Source organism: Semicossyphus pulcher, unplaced genomic scaffold (genome assembly GCF_022749685.1).
Source record: "Semicossyphus pulcher isolate SPU_LCO1_2020_fin unplaced genomic scaffold, fSemPul1.0.p SCAF_5, whole genome shotgun sequence".
NCBI lineage: Eukaryota > Metazoa > Chordata > Actinopteri > Labriformes > Labridae > Semicossyphus > Semicossyphus pulcher.
Genome location: NW_027211726.1, coordinates 25891221 through 25904715, shown reverse-complemented (window position 1 = coordinate 25904715; position 13495 = coordinate 25891221).

Below are 13495 nucleotides of genomic sequence, written 5' to 3'. Positions count from 1 at the left end.
TAACTACAAGAAGAAAAACAAATCCCATAAAGCCACAAATGAGGCAGGCAAGTTTTGTAGGCCATTGTAGATGCTTAGGCAAAATCCAAGAGATCATTACTGTTTTATTGTTGAATGCCAATCAAATTTAAATGTCTTTGAAATGTATTTTATGCTTTTTCTAATATGTCTTACAATGTCTTCCCTTGCTATCCTTTCCCTACCTCATTTCCTTCAGTGAATGTTTGAGCATTTGTTTGTCAATATTTAACTGTGCTGCCATACAGACAGACCTCTCTCAATAAAACATTTAGATCCCAGCAGACCATCCTTGATAAATACATTTTCACAACAAACCCTTCTGCATGTATGGCCATGTAAACATCAACAAAAAACATTGTGAATGCAAAATCTCATTTGATTAACACACTCTTAAAGCAGAACCAAACTTTAAATCTCAAATTTTGTGTTATTACAAGTTCATGATTGGCTTTTGTGATCTTTTCACCAGTGCGGACAACTTGCAACCTCTAAATAATGTCCATGAATAAGAATAACCTCAAGATAAAGATTAACACAGAAGACAAGATAAATATATACTGCGAAGGCTCACTTTACCATCCAGCTGTCTCGATGCAATTACAGTTACTTGCAGAATGTACTCTTCAACATGAAAGGTAAACAAAACATTAATTTAGGAGGCTGTATTTCAATGTCATATGCTACGACATCCCAGATTGTACATTATTATGAAAAATAATAATAAAAAAGGGTCAGACTGTCATTGAAAAGTAATAAAGGTGGCATTTAAAACATAAATGCATCTCTCCCTCGCTCTCTCTCTCTGTTTCTCACACACACACACACACACACACACACAATGATCCTCTAAGGAAGTCTAACAATGACCATCTTCACTGTAAAAAAATTAAATAAAACAAAAAATGGAATTGAATTCAGTGTCCTCGTAAGAGTGACCTTGAGTTGTGTTTGTGAGCTATATAGAGAAAAATAGGCAGAGAGAGAGTGTGTATTTCTGTATGTGTATGGACTCTTGAGGGAAATAGGATCAGTTGGGACCCTGCATTGAGCCCTGTCTAACGCCAAAGAAAAAATATGTATTAAACTACCTAACACAAAGTCTGTGCAATTTGAATGAGGACCATAAAAAATAATCCATCTTCACCTTGAGGCTGACCCAGAAACTGAACACTCAGAAGGTGATATCAAGGTGATCTTATTTTCTAACCCTTACTTTTTCCCAAACTCTCAGTATCTCGTAACTACTTCCTTCTCTCATTGCCGTGTCTCTGCATCCTTGTTTTCATTCTTCTTCACAAGTCTGTGATAATTATCTTACCACTATGGTATTATTATTATTATTATTATCGCATTATGTGCCTCTTCAACACAGCCTTGCCCTGGCATATCTTCAAGATAAATGATGACAGTAGTAAACAGAAATATATAGTTCAATTTCCTTGAGTCTCTCAGAAATCTTCATTTAACATCTGCACTTGATACAGAATATTTCATCCAAGGAGCGTATTAATTATTAATAACAAAGAATTGATTATTGCTACTGGCTCCCTCGAGTTTATCTTTGGCGCTGATGTGATTACAAATAGAAGACTTTACTGGGAGCTAAAAAAGCAAATAAAATGAAGTTTTCAGTGATCGGAGTGAATAAATTTACCTAGGCATTTTTGAATAATTACGAAACAACTTCAAAACAAAAGAGCACTTACTTACACAGACCTCTGTTCTGCTAAAACTAATTCTGAGCAGAATCTTATTGTTGTTGATGTTTGCCAAGGCAGGTGCACAGATATCACATACATCCTCTACAAGATATGCATGGAGCAAAAACCCCAAATGCCCCCTATCTACCAGAGACTCGGCAAACGTGTGCATGCAAGTCATTCAACAGACCACACACAAAAAAACACACACACACACACACACACACCTGGTCTCTTACACACAAGTGAGCAAAACAAACGTATACAAACACAAAGGCCTTCAGAAGCAGCCACGTCTGCTCACAGGTATAGTAGGTGTGCAAATTAAAACAAACTCATAGGACAACATGTGCGCCTGTACACATTAAAAAAGAGCATCAATGCCTGTTCTCTTTCTATCTCAGTGGGACATACACCCAAACGTGGCTAACCAGGCCTCCTTTGACCGTTTTAGACTGACAGTTGTATATTTTTACTTCAGCTTTTTGGACCTCAGACGCACAATAACACAAGCTTGAGAAGATGACTGAACAATTAATTCCCTGTCTTAATATGACTCTTGGATTTACTGATTTTTGAGGAGAACTTCTTCCTATATTAGATAACATGCAGGAAAAAAGGGTAAAAAAAACAAAAACAACGGAGCTACCCAGCACTAGAATTTTAGTTAATATATCCAAACAACAAAATCTGTGCGTCACAGAGAAACCCTGTGCCCTAAAGTAAGACGCATACACACACACACGTACAGCGGACCTCTCCTCTAACCTTACCGTTTGGTCGGATATTGTATCCGATGGGTTTATTTAATAAGCATACAAATAGTTGCCAATACGGAGGTGTACCGGTACATAAAATAAATATGTTACATTGGTAAAAAAAAATAAGACGAGTCAGTTGATGTGTGTTTAGTTATAGTCATGTATTAAGGTTTAATTGTGTTACCTCTTCCCTCGACCACACATGTCTCTTCCTCTGCTGCAGACCTGGAACTGCCGAACCCGACGGAAAAGGTCCATTCCATTAAGAAGAAGACCAAGTGTGGTAGAGTGGGAAGGTTGTTTTTGTTTCTTTTGAGAGGTTTTGACAAGTTAATTGATGTTATTCTCTTGAGTAGGTGGAGCCACCTCTATAAAAGAGGGAAAGCTGGAGAGTCCAGGGAGGAAACAAGGCCTCATACTTTGAGACACCTTGCAACAGACAACAGTTCCTGCCTTGGGCCCATTTTTTTTAGTGGCATCGCCAGAAGGGCATGAGTTATTTGTTATATAATTGTTATTCTTAAATAAACTCCAATACATTCAGAACTCTGCTGCCCGGCTCCTCACCCACTCCCGCTCCTGTGAACACATTACCCCCGTCCTCCAGAAACTCCACTGGCTCCCTGTTCCTCAATGCATCCAGTTCAAAGTCCTCCTTGTCACCCACAAAGCCCTCCATAACCAGGCCCCTTCATATCTTACAGACCTGCTCCACCGCCACGCTCCCTCCCGCAGCCTCCGCTCCTCTGATGCAAACCTACTCTCTCCGCAACACAGAACCAAGCACCGAACCTGGGGTGACAGAGCTTTCTCCATAGCTGCCCCCTCCCTCTGAAACTCTCTATTCCAAAACATCCGAGACTGTACCGACCTGACTTCCTTCAAATCTCTGATCAAGACCCACCTTTTTAGAACTGCTTTTTACCTCTGATGCTGATTTTTTTTCTCATAGTTCCTCTTATTGTGTTTCTTTTGCTGTTCTTTAGTTGTTTTTAATTATCTAAAGAAACTTTGAGTACCATGAAAAGCGCTATACAAACAAAATGTATTATTTTTATTATTATTACTTACCTATTTTGGATAAAATTGTTTTGTTTGTTTTGTATGTGTTAGTCTGGCCAGACTTTTTTCCTGTTTATACTGTAAAATATCTGCACTGGACTCCACTGTAAATAAATCTCACTTGGACAGCTGAGTATCGCTTTTTTTCTTTCATGTGCCTGGTTACACGGCCAACTGTCACCCTCTGAATCCTGACTACTGCGAGGGTTTTCCTACTTCTATAACACAAAATATGCATAAGAAACACAGACACAAAATAAAAATGAAATGGTTAGCTGATAAGAATAAATAAGTATACCCACAAAGTATCAGTTATCAGATTTATAATTGCTGATCTGCAAAAAATGCATTCAATATACATGTAAATTGCAAAAGACTTCAGCAAAGTCTTGACAAAATTAGAAGTGTGTTTTTTGAAGGGGGGACTTGACAGAGCTGTAGCACAACCACATGTCAAGGCTGCATCCAGTGGACATCCATGATAAGAGCGTGATGTTTAGAGTTGGGGAGTGAAATCATTGAACCTGTTCTCGAGTGGAGATTTATGTACTGTGTGCACAATGCCTTATCTGCATATCAGTGTTCATGTATGCTTTTATAAGACTGTTAATATACAACATTTGTCTTTCTTTCTGTTCCCATGTTTCTAATTTTTATGTTTTCAGCAGAAATGTAAAGGGGCTATATGTAGGATTTTACATATATTTATCGGTCAAATATCATTTTTTATTGCCAATGTGTGAAGGGATAGTAGAGGAACTGATAAATTGAGACCTTCACCAACTTCCTTCATTGGCCCTAACAACCTGTGGGCTGATTTTTATGTAAAGCACTCGGGCCATTTTTTCCACGAAACAAGAGGATATGACGTATTTGCGTGTTTGCGAGTACCTCTGCCGAGAGCTCATTCTACACCACAACAGTCAACAGTGTGCAACACCAGACAACGTAAGTTGTGAAATGGAGCTGGATAATGCCAACAAACGACCGGCACCCACAACAACACAAACACAAACTACACACAAGAATAAAAAACAAAAAAAAGTTTTATGAGCCCGTCTAACCAAACAGGAACGTGATCAACGTCAGGGGGAAAACTAGAGTCAACATCGGCAGGGCATTCGAATCATGGAGGCCTTCGATTGCTTTTGGGGATCAAAACAGACCCACAACTTATTGTTGTCATAGAAACAAAACCTGTGTGCAGCGTTTTTTCTCTCACCGGGTGCAGCGTTTTTTCTCTCACAGCACAAGTGCTTCATCCCAGCTCTCTCCAGCCACCCTGCCCTGCCTGGCTAATGTTCGCTAATGCTTGTGACGATTTGCTGGTTCGCTGCCATTAATTTGTGTGTCTTCAGCAAAAACCCCAGAAGCTCATTCGTGTATGCGAGACGGTTGACTGCAGTTCCCTCAACGGCCGACCGTGTCGCTAGGGATGCAGATTTTCTGAAAGTTACATATTGTACCTTTAACTTTGAATTTGGACATAACAGAAGTTCACTGAGAGTCCGAGTGGAATAGACCTTCTAGACCTGTTCTTTTTGTAGAGTGTCTTGAGATATCTTCGGTTATGATTTGACGCTATACAAATAAAATGTGATTGATTGATTGTTTTGAATAGAAATGATACAAACACTCATAAGGTAGATTGACAAAAGACAGAAATAGAGATGCAGTTGAGCTCTGTAGGTAATAAGGCAGCCATTTTGGAGCGACTTCAAAGCTCTCAGCTTCTGTTTTCATATAGATATTTTAAAAATTCCTTTTTTATAAGGCAATAAAAATATTATCTACCACCACCCCCATTAAACTAACTGGTCTAACTGGACACAGTGCATCACTTCGATGGCTGCTGTAATGTAAAAAAAAAAAATGTTCTCAGAAGGGTGTTGAAGCGTCTGCATGAGAGTAGGCCGTAGGTTTTTTAAAAGGCTCAGATTCAGCCCCTCTGAGGCTTTCTATTGAGCATTTCTCATTTTCCAGAGCAAAGAAGCCATTCATGTTTGCTCAGTCAAATTCTTTGTTGCAATGGTGAGGGATAAGTTGCTAGTGAAGACTAGTAATAGGCTTTTAAAACCCAAGGTTATCAGTGTTAAGTTGGGTGTTGGTGTCTGCCTCAACCTCTAACACATGCCGATGATATACATTTGTGTACACAGTGTGTGGGGAATGAAAAATCTCTGATTAATTAACATGCATGAGCTTTGCAATTTTAGATTTGATCAGGGGCATTAGGAGCTCAAGTGAACCTCATTTAAAGATGTGTGTGATTTAGGATAAATGAGAGGAGCACACTCCTTCCTCCCCCTGCTACTAAATCTTTCGTTCCCCAGCTTTCCTATGACATTTCTCATCACCTAAATTCATTCCTGCTTGTGTAATCACATCTCTTCTACCTTCAGACAGCTGTCATTACTTGCGTCCGGTACTTCTCATCTCTCCCTCCTGCCCCGTAGTCACCTTCCCCAATTGCTCACCCTCATTGGCCTTCTCCAGCACCTCAGACACCTGCCTCAACTTCCCCTCCCTGTGATTACATTGCAAAACTACTTAACAACCAATCTTCCTCTTCCAGGCCTACATTCTTAACCTCAAACCAGTCCCCCCAACGAAACTCACCTCTTCCAATCTCACCTTTCAATTGCCGCTACAGTCCTCCAACCCCCCTTTAGTTTTGGCTGCCAACAAGAAAATCACCAATCTCCTATCCCGTCCCGATGCACCTTAATGAAATTGCTTCTCCAGTGCCCAGTGTTTTTACAATCAGATTTCACGCTCTTGCCAAGAATATTTTCCTCCTTTTCCCTCCATTTTTCCATCCAGTCACAGCCAACATGTCTCTGAAACAGGAATCTTCCATAGACCCTGCATTTGCCATTTCCTTAAATTTTTTCTTTTGTTTCCCCTCTTTTCCATTCTACTCTTTTTTCTTTTTTCGTTCATACCCCAACCATCGTTTCCTCCCACTGCCCCCTCCACCCTAAGCCCTGACATCCATCACTTCGACTACTTCTCCATCTCAATTACTAGGTAACCCCCTGCTGCGACCAGGCCCGTTAATCCCTTGCCTTTTCCCCTCTCTGATCTAAAAACATCTCAGCCCCCGCTCGTTCCTTCTCCCTCCATCCTTTTTATTAAATTAAGGCACATGGCAGCTGAGGGTGCCTGATGTTTGATAGCTTGTTAAATCTTGCATCCAAAGTAGACTCTGATTAATTCTGGCAGTTAAGAGGGAATTATTTTGTATTTGCTTCTATATCCAGCCCCCACAACCTACACCTGCTCTTTTCCCTAGAGTATGTCGAAAGGAAAAAGCCCTTGATGGTAAATGGGAAAGAGGAGGTTAGCAATGTTTATATACAAACCTGGGCAACTGGAACAGATAGTCAGAATTGCAGCCTTGCATGTCATAGAAAGATCAGTCAGACTAAAAGATGTCTCTTCCCCCAAAAGACTGCAGTATTTAAATATAAGAAGCAGGAAATCAGGTCTGTTTCTCTTGGATATATGATTAAAAAAAAGAACAAAGCAATTTAACAGTAGTACTCCTACTGTCAGGGACCTTAAATAGAATAAGATAAAAAAAAATAGACAATAAGAATATGATATAAAAAAGCAATATAATACAAAATATGGTGTAATGGTGTAATAACAGTGCTGTACAGCTGTGCAGGTTTGTGCAAGATCATGGTAGTGCGTAAATGTAATGCATCAATCTAAATTAATGTGATGTTAAATGAGGATGAGAGTCCATGTCATGTGGGGGGTGGGGCTGAGGCACTGTTGATGAGGCTGGCAGCAGAGGGGAAGAAACTGTTCTTGTGGCGCGAGGTTTTGGTCCTGATGGATCGCACTCTCTTGCCGGAGGGGAGGGTCTCAAAGAGATTGTGTCTGTGGTTAGAGGGGTGCCACAATCTTACCTGCCCGCCTCAGGGTCCTGGAGGTGTACAGGTCGTGAAGAGATGGTAGATTGCAGCCAATCACCCTCTCTGCAGAGCGGATGATACGCAGCCTGCCCTTGTCCTTGGCAGTGGCAGCACAAACCAGACGGTGATGGAGCAGATGGGGCGCTGGTTTAGCTCAGTTGGTAGAGCAGGTGCCTCATGTACAGAGGCTACAGTCCTCAAAGCATTGATCGCAGGTTCAACTCCCAGTCTGCTAATCATTTGGTGCATGTCTTCCCCAACTCTCTCCTCTCCACATTTCCTGTCTCACCTCAGCTGTCCTATCAAATAAAGGCAAAAGCCAAAAAAATTATCTTATGTATATATATATATATATATATATATATATATGTGTGTATTTAACATTATCAATCTCTCTCTCTCCATATAAATGTGTATATATATATATTCTTATTGATATTAACATGCATACATCCACCATTTTATACTGTTACATCGCTTGTCAACTTTACAGTTGGTGGGGAGCAGAGGTTCACAAGCCTCATGGGTAATATGTGTGCAAAAATAATTAGTGCAAGCCATGCTGTGAAGAAACTTGGGTTTTTCATCAACAGATAAAAAGACAAGAGATCTCACAACACTCTTTGGCAAAGCTGCCCTTCTTTAATGGGAGTGAGGGGAGGCAGTCTGGGCGCTCTTTAATATTTTTATCTGAGCAGTGCTTGAACTGCTGAAAACTCTCCTAGACCTGCAACTTCATACAAAAAAATACTCATATTCTCTGTCATCCTAGTTGGACCTTGGGAACACATCGTGAGAAGGCTCCAAACTTTAATGACTATAGAACGCTTTGGGGCTGTCTTTTTTTTTCAGTTTGCTAATTCTGTCTCTGATTAAGTACTGAATGAATATTCTTTGGAAATGATTGAGCTATTTTAGGTTAGGTTTGAACTCACAGTTTCCTGAGTGCACCGACTGATAAATGATGTACATGCTTGAATAAGTCATAATAGTGGAAAGTACTGCAAAAAAGCCACTCTTTTGAGCCAAGGGTGTGCCTTATCCCTACTGCACCCACTGCTGGGTAAGAGTTCCTGAAAACTTTTTGGAGGCACATTAATTACACTCAAGATGTTGCAGATCTTAGATATAATGAGTTCCATTAAATTTGAGCATTCGATTTTTCCTTAACACGGTTCATTTCTTGATTCAGTCTAGTGTAAATAAATAACTGTGAAAATTGACATCTTAATATTTGCACTTGTTAAGAAAGTGGCACCACCTTCCAAAGGAAGGAAATTAATATGGTTACAAGTCCTCAATACATTGACTACTAGTTTCTGCTTCAAAAAAGAATATAGACAGACAATATCTTTTGCGATAAATGATTTCCTTTTATTTGTAATAAAATGATTGAACAATCATATGAATAGATGAGGAGGAATAGCAGATCAGAATTGGCATACATGTCTATTGATGACCAACTCACAATGAAAAAAAATTCTAAGTGCAATTGCTTTTCAGCAAAATATAAAATCAAATTTGGCAAACATAAAATTAAAATATGAAGTAAATCTTTCTATTATGGTAAAATCTTGAAAAAGAATCTCTCTCTCTTTCATTTGATTCCTATTTTAGCAACATTACACTAGCATGTGAATTGTGGTTACTTTAAATCCTGCAAGAATGTGGAATTCATGGTTGAGGTAGGCCTACCAAATATTTCTTATTTGAATAAATGTATTTTCATTTACAAAAACATAGACACTTCCATCACAAATTGGAGCATAAAAACAAACTAGAGTGCAGGAAATAAAGGTTTTGACACAAAAATTATCTGGGGGATTTTGTTGAATACAGCTGCTGATGCATAAGCCTTCGTAGAGCTGAGGATAACTGCAGAACTGGGTGATCATTTTCTGTGGTTCATCACTACAAACGGTCTATTCAAAAACAAGTATTTGAATCACTGACGAAATCATAAATGATAGCTCCTTTTACAAAAGTCTTTATATTACCTTTATGCATTACCCAGACATTTGTATATTACAACCAAGCTGTGACGGTATCGCATTGAAATCTGCTGAAGATTAACTAAGCCTATCCTCCCAGCATTTCTACTTTGTTTCTACTCTGTTATAACCAGAAACACAGCATTTACCTTGATTGTACTGCAGCAGGTACCAAGCTCTATTACAAGACCATTGCGTTGCCCAAATTCGTGAGAAATTCGGCTCCTGAATTTTCTATCTGTACTGTATATGACCTGCCTTGAAATCTTCATCTTTTCGGCCTGCTAATTGCTTTCCTTCCTGCATAATTCCCTTGCAGCTCCCAATAATCCCGGACACATTGTCACCGGTAGATATGTTTGACACACCGCTGGTAAGAAGTTAAATGGGAAGGCTAAATGATGCTTCGTTGGCCTGGGTGATGATTCGGATGATAATGAATGCAATGATAAAGGACGCCTCCTAATAGTGTTTGATTTCCCCATTGGCCAAGGAGAAAAGAGATAGGCAGTATCAGGGTTGCTCATCCAGTGAGAATGACCTTTAATTTCACAACAAGGCACCGCAGATAGAACATCTCTCTCTTCAAACCCTCATTAGGTCGCAGACCTGGGAGCACAAATTAAACTTTACTTAGCTGCAAGCTGGAAAAGTTTACAAGGTCAACATTACTGGGTTGCAAGTGTCTGAATTTCTGAGGATCAGTGACTCACTTGAAAACATTATAGCCATGGAATAACTTGGACAGAGTGCAGACATGGTCTGAAATCAATATACAGACTATATGTCAGTCTGAGGGGAACAAAATCTAAACTAAAGTTACTAATATAATTCTGAACAGAAAACACCCACTCACTTTTCCTCAATTTCTTGTCTGTCTTGTGAACCGAGAGTCATACTTCATAAAAGGCTTGAACACAGCTCCCTGCATCAGTACAAGGTTAATATTTTCCTCTGAGATTGCTTCGGGTATGATTTTAACTGGTGATGATGAGCTATGTCAATACACACCAGGAATATATAATGTATCCATGGTTTTTTCAATTTCATAGCACCTTCACATTAAAATAAATCTTCTTTAATGTTTTACCTGAAGAAGAGTGTCTTATCAATTCAGAGAGCTGCTTTGAAAATGGGAATCCTGTCATTTGCCAGCAGATACTGTATGTGGGTTTGCTTTGCCCAATGGCACTGGAGCCGAGAATGAGGCATAAAGCTAAAGCTATAAAGCTATCTGCCCGTCTTTCCTGTCTTCCCTTGACAAAACCCAATAACCACCCAGTGTTCCAACAATAGGCTTCAGATAAGGGAAAAAGAAGAGTGAATAATAACATTCAAGTGCCGTTAGAGGGAATCTGTTTTTATCAACCACAGCACTCAAGAGGACAGAGTCAAAAACAAGTGTGGATGTGTGTGCGCGGCAACTCAATGACAATGAAAAATACAATTTTTTATCTGCTTCCCACAGCTGCCCCTAGTGACCCTTACTGCAGCTGAGAAGCACCAAAAATACTCACCGATAAGAGAGGTCTACAAGGAGAGAGTGAATTTTAATCACTTAAGAACATGTGTTGTGGTGTACTGTCATGTTCCCACGGCGGGGGTAGTTACTATAAAAGCACAGTAAAGGAAGGATTCCACAGGGATGCCTATGTAAATATGATAGTTTTGTTTATGTATGAGCTACTCTTGGCAGGAAAATGAATATCCGATGCTCTTGTTTCAACAACATCGAGAGCTTTGCCAGATATATTTGGACACATGCTTTTTGTCTTGGATATGCTGTCAATTGTATTAGTTTCCTTGTTGTCTCCAATGTTTCTTTCACAATAGATGTCTACTTCTGATGGGACTGAGCTGTGTTAGATAGCATGAAGAACTTTGAAAAAACTGTAATTCCTGCAATGTCATTTTAATTAACTACTGTTTTCTTCTTTTCCAACAGACAGAAAACAGATAGAAACAAGAAGAAAACCATTGTTAAGACAAATGATAGACAAAAGTTGGTTCTTGGTAATCTGACACTATATGAGTGGACTGATGCCTATTCCCTCACTCATGTCCCTATGTTTCATACAAATGTATCTGCTGAAATTCATTCGGTCCTTCCTTGCTAGCTGACTGTTGCTCTTATTGCTTAAAAATGTTGCAAAAATGTCTCATATGAATCTATTTGTCCCTCCATCAGGGAACTCTCAGACAGCACAGCGAGAATACGGAGACTGGATAATGAGAACAGAGACCATTAAAAAGCTTGAGGCTCGTACATGATAAATTATACAGTACATGCAAGACATACTTGAATTCTGCTTGCTGCCTGCTCAGCCAATACACTTAGGCTCATAATGCATGGTTAATGGGTGGACTGGGTATATCTGGAGAGACAAGAAGTTATTTGAAATTAGGCCATCTTTCTGGCACACAGAGGTCAGTGGCTCAAAGTTTATTTATCATGAGAAATGCATGTGAAATACATTAAAGACATAAAATACTTTAGTATACTTTTTGCACTTGCAGTGAAATCAATGGATGGTTCAGTCAAATTGAAGTGCACAGATTTCTGAGACTAAGAGACAAATTACGAAAATTTTGGCCTTTATGGGTTCAGGGAGTAATGCACCAATTGATGATGTTACAATATTGGCCACACCTTCGAGACAAATTCAATATTTCATTACTTTTGCTTTGAATAGGTTTAACAGAGAAAATGGTCGGTGTGTCTTGACGATTCTTTCTGATATTAAGTATTGATTTAGAGAGATTGATCTGAACAGTGGCTGTATAAAAGGAGTACTGGAAAAAGAACCATTAAAGCTGACACTGTAACAAAACAGCAGGGATAAAATAGGAAGGAAAAATGAGGAAATGCAGCACCCAAGGATGAGAGAAAGGGAATTAAGAGGTGAGAACAAAGAGAGAACTAGCAGTAGAAAGTGAACCATGTAGGTAAATGCTCTAGACTGGTGAAGGTGACACTAATTGGGATGTAGGCGGTGTAAGCTTGGGAGGGATCCTCATTTTTTTGTTGAGCTGGATTAAGTTAATGTTCATATGGTTGTAATAGATGGTAGGAATATTTGTGTTCATGTCAGATCTTCACTGTTCTCATGTAAGAGAGATGCTTTTGATTTTAACAAAGAAGACAGAATGGACGACGTAGGGATGGACAGGAAAAAAGAACAAAAGCAGTGGAGCAGTCATTATAGGAGCCACAATTTCCTCCACATACTTTTGGCCAAAGAATGGGTCTACTTGGACATTTTAGAAAAAAAGTGCCTTGCTTGAGAGAAATTGTAATGCTCAATTTATTGGATGTCTTTCTTTTGTTTTGTTTCCTTTGCAATAGAATATTTACCTCAGCTTGTAACATAATCTGCTGGATGGAGGCTGTCCTCAGGACACAATTATCACTTGAGTGCAGTTCAGTTCTATGGAGCCTTTTACCTCTTTTAACTTATTGTAATGGTCTTATGCCTCACAACTTTGCTCTTTGCTCATTTCAAGGAACAGCAAGCAACTGTATAGGTTCAGCAAGAGAAGCTCTGATGAACACACTGTACAGCATCTGCCCAGCACCAGATGGGCGACAGGCAAAGTCAGCAACCAGATGGTTAACATAATAGAGAAATTTAGAGCCTTAAGACCCAGATATCGCCCTCAGAAGTTGGTTGAGCGAGAAAGATTAGTTAATATTGAACTTTTCAGGTGGCCAGGAACATGACTCTGAACTTGTTGCCACATAACCTCTACATGTTCCCACTCCCTCCCGCTCCCTCAGATCCTCTTCCTCCTTACACCCGTCTGTCCCCTCCGCCCGTCTCACCACGATGGGGAGCAGAGCATTCAGCCGCTCTGCTCCCCGTCTCTGGAATTCATTACAACCCCAACTCAGAAACATCGATTCATTCCCCGATTTTAAATCAAAACTCAAAACACATCTGTTTAAATCTACCTATTCCACATGACGCTAATTGCTTTGTCACTTTTGTTTTTCTTGTTTTGTTTGTTTTTTCTCTCTCTTTTAATGTGTATTT